This window comes from Arvicanthis niloticus, chromosome 12, assembly GCF_011762505.2.
Source record: "Arvicanthis niloticus isolate mArvNil1 chromosome 12, mArvNil1.pat.X, whole genome shotgun sequence".
Taxonomy (NCBI): Eukaryota; Metazoa; Chordata; class Mammalia; order Rodentia; family Muridae; genus Arvicanthis; species Arvicanthis niloticus.
In genome coordinates, this window is record NC_047669.1 from 534871 (window position 1) to 552705 (window position 17835).

At 41.3% G+C, this 17835-nt stretch overlaps 1 long non-coding RNA gene across 1 annotated transcript in view; it reads left to right on the top strand.

Moving 5' to 3' along the window:
* Positions 1–767: 767 nt before the first annotated feature.
* LOC143443993 (uncharacterized) overlaps positions 768–17835 on the top strand; it is a 42884-nt gene continuing 25816 nt past the window's right edge. Inside the window, exon 1 of the long non-coding RNA XR_013113449.1 lies at positions 768–1478. This is a non-coding gene — a long non-coding RNA (uncharacterized LOC143443993). The remainder of the gene's footprint in view (positions 1479–17835) is intronic.

Here is a 17835-nt window from a genome sequence, read left to right on the forward strand (position 1 = left end):
CTCTGAGTCACCACCTCTAAGTAGTGGAAAGAACGGAGACTACAACTGGTGCTCCCTGCCTTCTACCCCATGGCTGGAACTGGGGTGTGATCCCAGAAACCTCAAAGGATGCAGGCTGGAGAGAAGTTGTTTGGAGGGATAAGTCACTGAGGAAGCACTAGAGAGGGGAGAGAAAGCTACGAAAACGCTACCTGGTAGAAGAGGTGGTGAACAGGGACGTGGAGCTTAGGAAAACCTAAACTAAAGGTCCTGCTGGTACGGATGTCCTAGAAAGACACATACTGAGGGACCCTCCATACATTGGCAGCCAGATTACAAGGGTCATCTAGGCACCAGGAGAAGCTTCAGGACATTAGTGTTTGTAAGAAGGCCAGGGTTTCCTCAGGTTTAACCCTTCTACTTTGAGTTTCCCTTCACTGCTCTGCATACCTTCCTGGGTGCCTCTACTGAAGGGCACACAGTGCAACCTACAGGACTGATACTTCTGGGAAGAATGTAAGAGTATTGAACACTAAGAGATAAACATCTTCATACTAGGAAAGATAAGTAAGAAGAAGGACACCTTAAGAGCTGACTCCATGATAGAGAGGTAATAAGGGAGAGAGAAAGGGAGAGTAGGAAGAGAGAGGAGGAGGGAGAAAAGAAAGGAGAGAGAGAGAGAGGAAGAGAGAGAGGAAGGGAGAGGGAGAAGAAGGGGGAGGGAGGAAGAGGGAGGAGAGGGAGAGGGAAAGGCAGTAAAAGGAGAGGGAGAGGTCAATCTAATAAGAAACCAAAGATGGAAGAACTGTCCTAGGCTGTAGCTGGACTAGGTATAGGACACCTTCAGTTGCCCTCCAGCTACAGTTGCTTCCTATTCTGGGAGTTGAAATGTGGCTATGCTTTGGACTAGATACTCATGATGAGATCTAAACAAGACCTCCATAGCATCAATCTAGGAGCCGAGTTTCTCCTCCAACACCACCTGACCAACGTCATCCCAACAAACAGCCTTGTTCACAGATCCAGCACCCAGGTAAGATCATAGCACTAAAGTGCCTTGTGCACTCAACTTCTTGCTTTATACAGCTACAGTGTTTGGTATGGAATATTTTGTCATCAAAATAGTCATGGTAAGGAAATTTTAAGTGATACATTAAAACATTTTACAAAGGTGTCTAGCACATATAAGACACTCTGTAAACACTAGCTTCCATAATTATTATGTGTAGATATTTCTTATGTAAAGGTCTGTGTGCTTTGACACATTTTATTGTTTTGGCGTATCTTCTTATTCAGCATCACATTACCAAGAATGACTATGATTTCAGCAACTAGCTTGACCATCTTCTAGAACTCTCCAACAGCAGAGGGCCACCAAATGCTTGCTGGCCCACCTTCAGCTCCTGAACAGAACTGGATTCCTTTCTCCATGAATCAGCACCCTCCTTGGGCATGCCTGGAGGAAGCCAAGACAGGTGGAGTTTTGCCTTCCTGAGTAGGTGATTAAGACATTCCTTATTAGATATTACACAAATATTTTTAACACAAAGGTACTCAACTCAGAACATAATGGTCCACTATCAGAGGATTCTGCCTCCATGTCAATTGTCATTAAAACGTCAATTGTGTTTTTATGAAAATCATGTCCCAGTCACACACAGGTTGTTGCAAAAAAAAAAAAAATCTTTTTTCTACCTGTTACTAGGCACTTAGCTAAAAGGCTGTGTGAGCTTTTGAGCATTTTAATATCTGCTCTTAATTTAAGTGGTGGATGCCTCACTCACTTCCTCTTTTCTCATCTCTCCTCAGTGTGTCTGTGATATGTGTGATGTGCATGTATGCATGCATGTATAGATATAACAAACTCACCCTTACTTTTAGTGAACCCCTCTCCCCTGAGAATTCTGTGTTCTTGTTTCCATCTGTTGCTACAATTGTTTTCATGTCTTGCAGATAAAGAGAGATTTATTTACATAGTCTTTTTATCATCTTGCTGGACTTCCTCAACACCTCATAGAAGGGAATGGGCAAATTGACCCTATGTGGAAGCTAGACAATAGAAACTAGAGAACAAGGGTGGCAGATAAGTGTCTAGGTTATGACTACATCCTACATGGGCCCCTATAACCATTACATCAGAGAAGCTGGTGAATAATGACTATGGAGATCCAAGGTGGGAAAGTGCAACTTAAGTCTATTAGGTCATAGCTTCTTAAATTTAGTGTCACACCATATATGGTATCATGTAACTGAACAGAGGATTACTAAAAATTTAGCAACAGTGAAAATTCATTAGTTAACTTATACCTGCAGTGTGTCCAGGCCTTTCTGGAAGGGCTCAGCCTTGTGCCACATAGCTCTAGTGCAACTTTTGCTGCTACTCTTCCTTACCCAGCATGCTTGCTCAGTGTGTATCCTCAAATTGCCCAATGATCCTGAACGTTTCTTGAAACTACCTCATCTTCATTTAAAGACCATTAAGTATTAGGGACTGCAGTGCTTTTTACTAATACACCAACATCTCAGCTCTTACAGAAGCATGTGGTTAATTACAGCAAAGATAGTAAATCCTTTTCATATCATTTTTTGAGTATATGTATCAAGTTAGGATATCTCTGGAATGTATTGTGCTACAACGTTCCATTTTAAAACTTCAATTTCCATTGCTGATTTGAATTTCATAAAAATATTATCAAATGAATTTGGGGTTGGGATTATGACAGAATTTTCAACAATTTCTGAAAAAGTCCTAAATATGCTTCTGCCATCTTTTATACTATGTAAGTATGCATGCAAATACATACCTACATAGTATAAAAGTACCTACATACTATGTATGTATGCAAAGATGTATTCTTGGCATTGATGATTATAAAATCAAAACATAGATCAACTCTGAAAACAGTTAAGGTATTCAGCAACCCTTCCTTAAATACAAGTAAGCTCTCCATCTCAGTAGTAAATACATTTACTTTCATTGTTTATAAAGAACAAAACTATGTATGTGTCAACAAAATATTTTAAAAATAAATTTATGATTTATCAGTACATATTTCATTCTGTGTATGTTTTATAACATAAAATTTAATTTCTAAATATTTTTTAGATGAAAATGGTTGTGAATGGGCAGTGAAGCCCTGTGCTAGGCCACATAAACTCTCTGCAGTCATACTAAGATGGCTGCTGCAAACATTTATGGAAGGAGAGCTGTCATAGAACCACAGATAATCCCTATAGACTAAATAGACATAAGGTTATGCTTTTATGGATAGAATCACAAGAAATGAATGTGAGCAGAAGAGAGGGCAGATAAGTGTGAGAAAGATCAATACTGAGAAAAGAGGCCACTATAAATCTGCCCTCCTTAGGTATTGTTAGGCCCAGAGTAAAGAGAACAACGAGCTTTCCTCCAGGAAAAGACAATTCTGATGGCAGGAAGGAGGCAGGGCTTCTAGATCACAGTAATGTTCCGTGTGTTCTCTCCATGACGCAGAGCCAAGCTCCATTCTCTAGAAGGGCAAAGAATGGAGCAGTTGCTTGGGGCTTTACCTTCTTTCAGATGCTTTTCAACTAACAAGTAGCTAGCAGAGCAAAATTACAGTTTGGATGTAACACCAAAATAATTTTATGTTCGGGGTCACTACTACAGGAGGAACTGTATAAAGGGCCACAGAATGAGGAAAGTTGAAAACTGTTTGATTCAATTAAATGTGTCCATCAGGTGGACAGAAGTCCTGTAATGCCTCTTACTGGCACATGCATTCTTAATTGTGGAATTCTGCATAGAAACCTTGAGAGTTACAACAGGGAGTGCTCAAGACATGCACTAATCCCCTCAACATGTCATTATATCTGCATGCATTTGCCTCCAGCCTACAGAACAGGACAACTCTCTCTGGCTCAGTAATTTGTGGCTTGTTGTGTATCTAAGGCTGTCATTTAGTCCGTCGGGAAATTTTTCCTTCTCTCTCTAATACACATTGCCTTTTGTTTATTCTCCTTCCATCTTTCTCTTCTTACCCGACTCTGCCCCAATTAGATGACTCCAGCCACTGGCACAGAGTCCCCTTCCCATGGGCTTGTTAGGTAAAGGGCATTTGAATATGGAAGAAGGATACAGTTCTGCCTCTTTTCCTTTATCTAGGAAATGCTATCTATCTTTCCTCTTTTCAACACCAAAGTTCATTGGCATGGATGAGTAAAAATAAGAGCCAATCACCTGTGCAGCAGCTATGATCTTCTTTAACAGACTTCTGTAGAAACATGAATGCCTACCAGGCTATTTTTGTGGCTGTTGCCACAAAAATATTTTTAATATGCACATTACTGTTGGTCAGGAAAGTTAGTGACACCTGTCCCATCATTCATGACAAAACTTTCATTGCTGAGTGCTTTCTGACAAATCACAGGAACAAAATTAGTGCATGTCATCAAAAGCAAGCCTCAATAATGATCTGATAGTGATATAGAAGCTCAAAAACTGAGAACCAGTGTGCCCTCTGCTGTTACCCTGTACCTGCATGGGAGTGATATAATGAATACTCATTTCTTAGCATTTCCCCGTCTCTGAATAAACTCAAGGTTTCCCACCAATTTTAAAATCTCCAACTTTTAGCTGCAAATACCCTGTAGTTTATGTAGAGAATGTGCACATCTAAAGCTGCACATCCCTATTCGGCTGGCTCAGCACTTCTTAAGATCTGTCCAGTGTAAGCAAACACCAGCCCACAACATGAGACTGATTTGCTGAATGAGATATGATAATCAGGAAAGGACACTGACTGAAGCAAATGAATCATGGCAAGAAGTGTCCTACCCTACCAGTGGCTGCTGCTTTTCTGTTCCTTCTGTTGGTACACAATTAGAACACATCAGGTGGCTGGTAAGACAAGCTGGCCTATTTGGGCTGTTAGCAGGAGGTGGAATGGAGCAGCAGGATGTGAAGCAGGCTAGGGCCTGTACCAAGTCCCAGGTATGTGCTGAGAGGCAGGCACTGGCCCGCAGCAGGTGCAGCACAGCCAGTGCCCAGCGGCCTCAGGAAGGGTAAACCTGCAGGTGCAGTCAGGACATGCCCTGAGCCTCCCCAGCCATGTGATTTTCTGAATAGCTGCCCTATCCTCATTGTCTGTCTGCAAGATTGTGGTTTGAAGTGGGAGGAGATGCAAGAGAGGGAGTGGCTTGGTGGAGTCTCCAGTTCTGGAGGCTTTGATGACACACAAGCTGCTGCAGAAGTTGGCGATGTCTGAGGGGTGGAGCAGCCTGGAGGTCTGAGGGTTAGTACGCGTTAGATAACTGTGCTGAAGAAGGGGTGACAGTGGATATGCTGGCAAGCATCCAGGCAACCCTTGTCACCAGGGAGAATACTTCTATTTCATGACATCATAGACTCTTGCCTTACAAAAAGGTCTTTGATCCTAGGCCAGTGTCTAGTATGTGTCCCATTGGCTTTTTAAGAAAGCAGAAAACAGTACTCAAGCAAGCAAAGCTTTCAAAAATGAATGTGAAATTGAACAACTTCATCAGGGTGGCTTCTTGTTCTGAAGACTTCAGTAGTATTGAATAAGGGAGACAGGGCATGGGATGTCTGAATGAAGTTCTGTGTCATCCTGTGGGCACTCTTGCCTTACTTTCTATTTGCTTCTTATATTTTCCTTCTCTCAAAAAGAAATCAATGAAAACATCTTCATCCCTATTCACCGCTGTTTTCTGTGGCCTGGCACACAGTAGATGGACTGTATTTGCTGAAGAGCAGAGCAGATTTAAATCACAAAGCATATCAGGATGGAAAAGATCACTGCATATCAGATCTCAGTTGAGTTCTTGTATTCGGGCTATATTTTCAGGAAAGCTGATGGGACATTACTTTGAGCACAATATAAATCAAGGGGCCAGATCTGTTCCTCAAAGCCCCACCCCATGCATCCCTGAAGGCCTGTGACATAGCACATGGAATCAAGAAAAGGAATTGGTATTTTTACTCCATACATAACTACATGGGTTTAAGAAGCTTCCTGTTCACTTGGGACATCAAACAGAATTAAAATACTCCTGAGAAAGGGTAAAAGGTCAACCATAGACTTTCCTGTGTCTAAAACTGGATTCCTTTTCCTGGAGGAAGAGCCAATTTGATGTCTGTCTTCAGGCACTATGTGCCTGAGTAAGTTGATCCAAGAGAGCCCAGCTTTCCGAAAGGAAGACACCTGAACAGACTGCAAATGACAGGAAGTTTAGTTTATTGTAAATATGTATCAAACATAATGCCACAAGCTACAACTGTCAACTAAAAAGTAACCAAATGTTCAACTGTAATGGCTAAAGTGAGCTGAAAGAACTAAAATCCCAATGGCTTCTCAGAATGTCATAGAACCTTTCAAAAGCAGCCTACTTTGACACCCTGTTTTACATGGTATGAATGTAAAATGTGGTAACGTTCTGAAGAAGAGAAAACTGTCTCAGCCAAAGTCACTTTAATCATGCAACTCTACACCCAGCTGATTTGAGTACTAGGATTCTCTTTTAGTTGAGATTGTATGATTAGCGAGGAGTTTTGAAACCCTCACTCTTGTGCTAAAGTAAGAACTGAGAAAATCAGCTCATTCTCTTGGCCAGTTTCTATGAAGCAGTCTCTTACATATAAAGACAACATTTAATTGGGCTTGGCTTACAGGTTCAGAGGTTCAGTTCATTATCATCAAGGCAAGAACATAGCAGCATCCAGGAAGGCATGGTACAACCTTTATCTGATGGCTGCTAACAGAATACTTGCTTCCAGGCAGCTAGGATGAGGGTTTTAAAGCCCATGCCCACAGTGACACACCTACTCAACAGGACCAAACCTTCTAATAGTGTCACTCCCTGGGCTGAGCATATACAAACCATAAGATTCTACTCTCTGCTCCCCCATAGGCTTGTTCACACTTATGAGTCTACGGGGCCCTTCATAAACATAGAATAATACAAAATACATTTGGTCCAGCTTCAAAAGTCCTCATAGTCTATAGCAGTCTCAATAATGTTAAAAGTCCAAAGTATAAAGTCTCTTTTGAGATTCATCTAATCACTTAGCTGCAATCTCCAAAGCAAGACAGAAAACCATCTGGACAAACTACAAACTCTGAATCTCAATGTCTGATTTCAAAGTGGTCTTCAGATCTCCAACTCCTTTTTCATCTTTGTTGACTGCAACAAACTACTTTCTCTTTAGCTGGTTCCACTCCCTGTTAGCAGCATTTCACAGAAGGTATTCACACAGCTCTGGCATCTAGAACATCTTGGGGTCTCCAAGGCAATGTCAATGTCACAGCTTCTTGTTTCAATGTCTGGGATCCACACGTGACCTTTTGTACTCCTCCAATGGGCTGTCATCACTTCTCTAGCTCTTCCCTCTGACACTGAAGTCAGAAATCTGCAGACCTGTCTCTTAAACACTGAGATTAAAGGTGTGATCAACCAAGCCTGGGCTTTAAGTTTTTCTTCATCTAGAACTTGCTCTGTTCTAGGCTGGCATTGAACTCAGAGATCTGCTTGTTTTTGCTTCCTGAGAGTAAAGGCTTGTACTACCATGCATGGACCTAAACTTAGCTGGGTAGGATCTTGCTCCCAAGATCCCTTAACTCAATTTAATATCCTTGAACACAGAATTCAGCTCCATTTCAGTTCCTGGTGCCCCTTTAATACTTGGTTCATATATGTTATATTTTTCCTTTCTCAGCTTGCTATTCTGAGAAAACACTCTTCCTGAAACTTAACTAAAGAACAAGGTCTCTGTTGGGCTTTTTTGAGACTTTCTTTGTCAATGAAATTAATCTGAATCTCTTCACCTTAGCCTCAGGCAAACTCTTCAGACAAGGGCAAAAAGCAGCCATGTTCTTCACCAAAATACTACAAAAACAGTCTCTAGGCCACATACTGAATGAAGTTCTTCTCCACTGATACATCTTGGGCCAGGTCTGCACAGTTCAAATCACTCACAGCAACAAAGTCTTCCTACTGGGATAGCCCATTAAGCCCCATTTAAAGCATTCCACTGCTTTCTGAATCCAAAGTCAAAAAATCCACATTCTTCCAAACAAAAGCATGGTCAGGCCTATCAAATACCTGACTCCCAGTACCAATTTCTGTCTTAGGGTTTTACTGCTGTGAATAGACACCATGACCAAGGCAATTTTTATAAGGACAATATTTAATTGGGGCTGGCTTACAAGTTCAGAGGTTCAGTCCATTATCATCAAGGCAAGATCATGGCAGCATCCAAGCAGGCATGGTACAGCTGGATCTGAGAGTTTTGCATCTTCATCTGAAGACTGCTAGCAGAACTTGCTTCCAGGCAGCAAAGCCCACACCCATAGGGACACACCTCCTCCAACAGGGCCAAACCTTCTAATAGTGCCACTCCCTGAGCCGATCATATACAAACCATCACACCATGCAACCTAATTTCCTGAAAGTAATGATTATAGGGCTTCATTATGCATCCAAAGCTGTCAAGGTTAGAGTAGCCATGCCTCACCCGATGTAAACGGCAGTGTTTTTATTATATATGTGGCATTTTAATACTTTGCAGATTATGTTTATATATATGACTTCATTTGATCTTTACTGTCATCCTGGCCATAGATGGAGAAGGTATATTGACTAACAAATGAATGGACCTAGGTCCAGAGAGGTCAGCAGACCTTAGCTCCAGAGTCTTCAAAAGAGAAGCAAATGTGGCAAAGTCTGTGCTCACAGTTTGGTAGGAGGAACTGATTTTGCAAATGACCAAATAGAGGCTTGTGTGTCCTGGGTGCTGATTCAGATGTAGCTCTCTATCCAGTGTTTGCAGATATGACAGAAATAGTGATTTCTAATGGCATGACTCTGCTTTTTTGGAGAGTGGCCTGACCCCAAGCAGCCAGGGCCAGAGACACTGAAGTACAGACCTTCCCAAGTACTGTAGGTCTTAGAAGGATGAAAGAAGCTTTAAGTAAGTAAGCTAAAGTAATTATGTTGGCTTTAATGGAGCAATACCTGCTTTTGTTGTGCTATGGTGCAAAGACCTAATTATTCAAATGCAGCCATTAGTTCCCACACAGCAAAGATGATGGCAGATGTTACAAAGATACCATCTCTTGGACACTTGCCTACCAGGCCCAGCTTCTAAGACTCTTCAAACACAAGTATAGCTCTGCCAGAAACATCCACCACATATCTTAGGACACCAGAGCCCAGAAGTGACCAGTGACATCTGAAGAAGAACAGATGTGGTAATGAATGTTCCTTTTTCCACAGCTCCCTAGTGAACCAAGGGCTGGTTAGAATGGAATGGCCTTGACTGCCTGGGGCCTACTGTGTCCTGATCACAGTTTCACATAGACAAACACCTTCTACCACGGCACAGCAATCCATTTACACACACACACACACACACACACACACACACACGACTGAAGACAAAACATTCATTTTATCAGAGGACAAAATGTACTCAGAAACTTGTTCAACTTCTTGCTGCCACCACCAGGAGGGGAAAAAAAAAAAACAAGTGGCTCGCTGAATTGTAGGTACACTATTGCTTAAACTTAAGCACTCAAAAGCAGGCACCAGCCTGCCTGCATTTTTCCTATCCCAGCCCTTCAGTGAGTAACTGTTAGGAAAACACAAAGGGCTTTTAAAAGTTCAAAGAATTTTTTTAAGTGGCTGTATCATTATTACCACCAAACATCTCAATACATTGACTTCTATAAACTAAAACAAATAAAAAACTTACTTTGAGAGGAGACCAAGGGGATTTCACTGTACCAACCATAACAACAAAATTTTCTAAAACAGGGGTCCCTCAAGGCCTTCTCATTTTTTCTTGTGTGTGTAGGCACACACATACATATACACACACTAAAACACACTCATCCACACATGCACACTTGCACATATTCACACTTATACAATGCACACTCATACACTCAAACACACTGACGTACATACACACCACACCCACTCACACACACTTATACACATTCACTCTCTTTCTGTCTCCCTCTTTTTCCCCCATTCTCTACACACACACACAGAGAGAGAGAGAGAGAGAGAGAGAGAGAGAGAGAGAGAGAGAGAGAGAGAGAGAGAGAGTGTCTCTGTAATGGGCATCCTTCCCAGAAGCTGGAGAACTGAAAGCAAAAGTAGGAAAGATTCTGGCGATGTTTCTCTTAAGAAAGGTTTCGTTTATAGTCTTGTGTTGGATTTCCTTCTGGCTTCTTCAGTGTCCACTAATGATAGGCGTGTCTATCTGTCTCAAAACTGAAGACAGCAGATTTCTATTTATAAAAAGACAAGCATGGAAGGCCTGAAAATGCTGCTCAGTGGTAAAGTACTTTCATAACATGCTGGATTTGAGTACTGAATGAGGAAACCCTGGAGGGAGGGACTGAAAAACAGATTAGTTATAATAATGAGAAGTCATGTCTTGTCCTGGCATCAGGGATTTTCTATGAACAATATCGTGTTATGCCGAGTGGAGGAACTTACATTCACCAAATGGAAGTGAACAGAAACACAGCCCTCCACATGGCACTGGCAAGTCCTACAGGTGAGAAATGCTCAGCTTAGTGTTGTTCTACCTGCAGGTGTAAAATTAAACTTGCAAGGATGAAGGATGAGTGCTCACTTTTTAGGAGAACTGAGTTTCAGAAAACCTGCAGAGGTCAAGAAAACTTTCCAAGCATGTCAGCTCTAAAACAGCACACAGTATAATTAAATTTGATTAAAAATAGTCAGAATGTTAGTAATGACATATATCAGGGAGCATGGTCTCTTACTAAGAACTGGAACAATTTCGCATGTCTGACAAAGACCTGAAATAGCACCTAGATCCTTCACAGTTGTCCTTAGAGGAAATGCCAAGAAGGGAGTGAAGCTCTTATAAATCAAAAGCTGGTTCTGTATGTGAATAACATAGAATTCCATAGTTCCCACACCTTGAAACTAGGGAGTCGCTGGGTACAGGACTGAAAAGAAAGTTGAGCTAGAGTCTCTTCTTTTTAGCCTACAGATAAGGGCTGAGTCTGAGGAGTAAAGACTCTAGAGTCTTCAGCTGGAGACCAGCTGCCTGCAGAAGTGACACTGTCAAACACAGAGTAAAACAGCTCTGGGAAGCAGTGTCCATTGTACAGAGGGCACAGAGCTCTGGAACTGAGTCAATGAACCCTTCCCACAAAGACATCTCCTCCCTAACTGGTCACAGTCCTTAATGTTACCCAAATAAGCAAGCACCTTAGTTGTTTAGGTTATCTTTTTTCAAAAACTGAGTTTGCTTTTTCTCTTTTGCCATGGAACATAGCAAGACAAAGCCAGGACAGTGCTGCTATCAAAAAAGCACAGCACTGGGCAGAGTAAGACTTCTCATGTCCAGAGAGAACATAAACACTTCTAATAATCAGGAGAACACTTTCATCTGCCACAGCCCCCAGCCTCTTGTCTTCCTAAATGTTCATCTTAAGAATCATGACCTTAGGTGGTCATATAACAACTAGACAAAAGGCCAAGCCCACGTGCCTGCAGGGGACAGAATTCCTCTGTATAAAGAAAATCTTTTTCACTGTAGTATTTACACTAGGAGGGTAATCTTGAGACCAGATGAAGTGGTGAAACAGACTTTCTGTGTAGTGCCAGGAACCAGGTTGAGGTAGGCTTCTAGGGTCCCAGGGAATGACCTGAAGGGGGAGGCAGGGCATGTGGTGAATTTAAAAGCTTTGGGGAAATAAAATGCTTTTGGCAGCTTTTCCAAGGGACTACGACTATCTGTGAACATGTTTGGGGGCTTTTACCTTTCTACAAATCCATTTTAAAACTAGTGTTATAAATATGCAAAATAAATAGGATTAGAGGAAAGCCACCTTAATGTACTACTTGTAGCCAACCGTCCTTGATTAAGAACTCCCAACAAAGCTCAAGGACTTATATTTTGCCATAGAATATAAACTTGGACAAACAAAGGCATTGTGACATCCACCTTGGTGGATCTCAGACCATCACAGGCTAATTGACAATCACTTGTGTTAATAGATGTCTGGTTCCATGGAGAATCCAACCAAATAACCAAAAGCCTCTGAGCAATCTATACAGACCACTTAGGTATTTGTGTTATAAGCATAGTCATGGGACAGACTGAAAATTTAGTCAAAATGTGGGTTCCACACCCAAAGACATCTCTGTAGATAAATATTTTTATAAAATGTTTTGACCAGATTTGCTAATAAAGAACATCAATGATGATTTTGTATCTTAGAAAATTACAAATAAACTAAAGGCTATTTCCTCAGAGACAGGTTTTGTTTGTTTGTTTGTTTGTTTGTTTTTAGACATGGTATCACTTTGTAGACAAGGTTAATATAACCTTTGTGTTGCCAGGACATCAGACATATACCACCATGACTGGCTCCCTAGGACTTAGTTTTGGTGGTCTGTGCCTTCATAGAGGTAGCCAGTGGCCAATGTTGCTGTTCACATAAGACATTCCTAGGGTAACTGGAAGCCTGTCAGTACACAGGCTCAGTAAGAATTACCTTCACCTGACTGAAGCATTGCTCACCTGCTCCTACAAGGCTCTGCGTCGCCAGCAGGCACCTGCATGGGGAGGATGTTGTCATTACCCTCAGCTATGTACACAAGCGAGTTCTGGCCTGCTGAGAGTTGCCTCAGGTAATCACAGACTCAGACACATGGTGCTGTACAAGAGCCAAGGAGCCACACAGCACTTACACCCTGCATCCCACAACCTGCTTCAGAAGCCAACACTTCAGCCATAAGAGATGTCACCCTAGTACCCTATTGCAGATGTGCCTGACACTTCTCACACTGTGGCTGTAGGCCTCCTTCCAGCACCCCATATATCTCTACATCAAAGAAGGGAGCTCTAGAGTCTAAGTTCCTCCAGGAATACTTGCCCCATTCCTTCAAAGCGGCCATTCCGTTTCAGTTTATACCAACACCTTTCATCTTCTCTGTTCAGTTAGCAGTAGCTCTGAGTGGATGAACAGCCTCATTCTGAGTGCCCTTCCTAACTATGCCTAATCCAGATTTGCAAGGAGCTTCTACCTGGATACATTGCCTCCTATCGCCATGTCACAAGCCCACCTGACGCTTCAGAGGATACTTCACACGATGCTTCAGAAGTTCAGGAAGAGGCAATTCTGAGTGGTTTAAGTAGCAAATATGTAACTTCTTTTGGGGGAAAGTTGTTAAATAGAGATAATATTTCATTGAAGAGACCCAAAGGTAAGAGAATAAATGACTAATTTCTACAAAAATCAGGCTTCTAAGACCTAAAATTCTTGCAGGTGGTCCAGATAAGACCTAGAAAGCTGTAGTTTCTCAAAGCAGTGTAGCAGTTCAGCCCTTGATAAAACAACTGCTTTTTAAATCTTGCCTAAGCAACTTTGCTTTCAGATATTCTTTTGCATAGCTCTAGCTTGGGCTTCTGAGTGGCATTCTCCAGGCTATTTGTGGAAACACTTAGAACTTCCTTCCGTGTAAAGTTCCCACCCAAACATCTGAGCACCAGCTTCCCTGCCTTCCCTCCAAAGCTGTGAATGACTCTAAGCTTTGTTTAGGCAGGCTCTAGGAGTCCCTTCATCCTGCTTCCTCTTCTATGTGAGGTACAGGATCTCTCATTGTTCTACCTTAAAAATGAGGAAACTATGTTCATCAGATACTAGATCCTCAAGGTCCATTGTCACCTACTTACCCCTTGTCTTAGTTAGGATTTTACTGCTGTGAACAGACACCATGACCATAGCAAGTCTTATAAAGGACAACATTTAATTGGGGCTGGCTTATAGGTTTAGAGGTTCAGTCCACTGTCGTCAAGGCAAGAGTATGGCAACATCCAGGCGGGCATGATGCACACAGAGCTGAGAGTTCTACATCTTCATCTGAAGGTTGCTAGTGGAAGACTCACTTCCAAGCAGCTAGGGTGAGGGTCTTAAGCCCACGACCACAATGACACACCTACTCTAACAAGGCTACACCTCCCAATAGTGCCACTCACTGGGCCAGGCATATACGAACCATCACACCCCTGGAGCCCAGACTTTGGTCCCACACCCAGATTTGGGATCCTGACTCACTCACAAGAAATGTTTTGAATAATAAAGGAACAATTTACCTGTGTTACATATTATAGTGTTATTCATATGTATCATCTTAAATTTTAGTACTGTATTAGTTCTTTTACATTTTACATTAGTTTTACATCTATGGGTGTTTTGCCTACATGTATGTCTGTGCACCATATGCTTGGTGCTTATGGAAGGCAAAAGGGGCATTGGATTCCCTAGAAGTGTAGTTTCAGATAGTGGTAAGCTGCTGTATGAATACTAGGAATTGAACTTAACTCCTCTGGAAAAACAATCACTGCTCTTGACCACTGAACTATCTCTCAACCCCAAGTATGTTATTTCTTAAAAACATTTTCTGATGATTGCCTTATATACTATTTCCATATGTTCATACTGAATTTTATAGAAAAGCTCAGTTAATTCTTTCATTTGGCTTTAGCTTAAATAACCCGATTTTCTTTTTATAATGGCCATTTACAAACCACTCAAAGTCATTCAATGAACTTTGTTGAAAGCATGCTTTGTAGGTGCTACTTTATGTGAGTTAACACAGAGACACAAAACTGGTCAACTTGCTAAGAATTAGAGTCTGGGAAGTGCTCAGGTATAAATGGGACATCAGTATCACTTTCCCAATGTATAAGGGTCATCTTGAAGGCGGAAGGAAGTAAAGGTATTGTAGGAGCTATAGGGAGTGTATGTGTATAGTAAAATAGTTCTGGCAAAACAGTTTCACACAAGAACTTACAACTTTTATGACCATACAAGCTGAAACCAACCAAAATCTCAGCAAGGATGATGGGGATTTCATTAAGACCCACTTCTATCTGAGATGCTACTGAGAATTAGTGGCTGTTGAGGGGACGAGATTGGAATGATTGGAGTCCTATACTTGCCCACATACAGACAGTAATAAATGGATGCATGGGCATAATGTCGAAAGGTCCAAGAGACTGATGGATGAAAATGGTAGAATAGGGAAGAAGCTAGGTGAGAGGAAATGGGAGAGAGATTTTATCAAAATACTTTATCAGCATATATGAAATTTTAAAACAATAATAGGCTAAATAAAAATTCAGTATATCAGAAAAAAAGAACTGTTACTAATGAGACTAAAGCTAAATTTTTAATTTAGTTCTTTTATTTAAATAATCATGTGTGCCTACTGGCTAAAATTAGACGATAGTGGTGAGTAACACATTAAAAACGATAAATGATAAAAAATGATAAATGAAAGAGGACAATGTAAAAAAAATTAAAATGGTCACAGATACTTTTTGACTTTTCTTTGCTGTGAAGAATATATGAGGGAAACATGGAGGAAAAATTTATCCTTTCTCATAGTCACAGAGGTCTCTTTACCTGGTGAAAATCTGGGGCAGGGCAATGGTCAAGGGTGGAGGAGGAAGAGGAGACTCACTTTGTTAACAATCATTAACTCCACTTGCCGCCCCAGCCTATAGGATAGTGCTGTTCAGATTCAGGGCTACTTTTCTCCCTAGTTAGCTGTCTTTGTCAGAGTTGCCGTTCTTATGAGGGCACACCATTACCAAGTTGGGGAGAAAAGCATTTATTTGGCTTAAACTTCTACATCACTGTTCATCATCAAAGAAAGTCAAGGCAGGAACTCAAACATGGCTAGAACCAGGAAGCAGAAGCTTACACAGAGGACATGGAGTAGTGCTTTCTCCCCACAGCTTGCTCAGCCTCCTTTCTTATAGAAGCCAGGACCTCAGCCCTAATTAAGAAAATACTCCATAGGCTTGCCTACAGCCCAATCTTATGGAGATATTTTCATAATTGTAGTTCCCTCCTCTCAGATGACTTTAGCTTAGGTAAGGTTAACATAAAACATATCCAGCTCCACTGACCCCTTGTCAATTTGTCACACAACAACCTCACTGTTATGCCACAACTTGTTCTTTGTTGTTCATTCCCAATCAATGCATTGATATTGAAATCATGTAATAAAACATTTTCAAACATTTTGTGATCAAACACCAGAACTAAAGCAACTTGGGGAGGGAAGGGTTTATTTGGCTAACAGCTTCACATCACTATTCATCATCAAAGGAAGTCGGGACAAAGTAGAAATTGGGAGGCAGGAACTGATGCAATAATCCTGCCTGAAAATGCTCTTACAGACATACCCAGAGATATGTTTCATTAATCACCTAGTCAGTCTCAAGTCAATCAAACTATAAACCAAAATTACCTGAAACAGAAATCATGAATCTCATTTATGATAATTTATAAAAATAAAATTTTTAGTTTAGCTAAAGAGGTGAAAGTTTTCTATATAAAACTTATAAAACATCATTTAAAGACTCTGATACAGGAAACAAAACTGAAAAGCCATGCTGTGTTCTCTGTTTGGTTTGGGTTTTTTTTGTTGTTTTTTTTTTTTGTTTGTTTGTTTGTTTTCCGAGACAGGGTTTCTCTGTGTAGCCCTGGCTGTCCTGGAACTCACTCTGTAGACCAGGCTGGCCTCGAACTCAGAAATCTGCCTGCCTCTGCCTCCCAAGTGCTGGGATTAAAGGTGTGTGCCACCACTGCGCGGCGTGTTCTGTTTGGAAAAATCAATATTATTACACTAATCAAAGTAACTTTAAGACTATATGCAATACTTAACAAAACACTGTGGTGTCCTCCAGATTGGCAAGCTGGTTCATTGACTACAAGTGCTTGCTACTCTTTCTGAGGACCTTAGTTCAGTTCAAGCACCCACATGGTGATTCACAGTCTCTTGGAATTTCAGCCCCAGAAGATCTGATGTCCTGCTTAGCCACTCTCACACACTTGGCATCCACTCACAGAGACACATATTACACAAAAATATTAAAAATATAGAACTAGGAAAATGTAATTCAATGTTATGTATCTCACACAGAGACAGGGAGGGAGACGGGGAGAGGAGATGGAGAGGAAGGGAGGAGAGGGAGAAGAAGAGGGGGAGAGGGGAGAGGGGAAAGGGGGGAGAGAGGGTAGAGAGGGGGGAGAGAGGGGAAAGAGGGAAGAGAGGGGAGGAGAGGGGAGGGAGGAGAGAGAGGAAGGAGAGAGAGGGAGGACAGAGGGAGGGAAGGAGGAGAGAGAGAGAGGAAGGAGAGAGAGAGAGGAAGCAAAGTGAGTTTTACAAAAGAGAAGTAGAGCAGGAGGTACTATGATACCAAACTTTAAAAAGCCACAAAAGTAAAATAGTATACTATTTCATAGAAAAGTACATATAGCTATAACAGGGAACATAACAGTGAGTAGAAGATCCATCTATAAACAAGTGCTTTTTGATGAACATACTAGGAACACATGCTAGGAATATTTTTTCAATAAATAGTGCTGGGTACCTGACCTGGGGAATGTCAGATATCATTAAATTGTTGGCCTAGGTACAAAGCACTTCAAAGAAACCATCATGCTTTGTCAGAGAAGAAGTTTAAGAACAGAGTTCTGTGAGAATTTTGAGAAAACTCCAAGATAACAAGAGTCCTGTGACCTCAGTTTCTTCAAAACACAGAATTGTTCTTAGAATGCTCTCCAGTGTAGTGGACAGGAATGAGTTTACTCCAACTGTTGTTATTCATATGCCTCTATGGAAAAACATGTTTTTGCCATGCGTGGCTTGTATACTTAACTCAGGCGACTCTTCATAATCCTCACAATATAAATTGTATCATGCTCTGAATAAAGTTGGCTACTGCCTATGACTTTAGTCTGCTCCTTTACTGTCATCATTCGTCCTGGTCCACACCCACTAGAGCTTTACTAC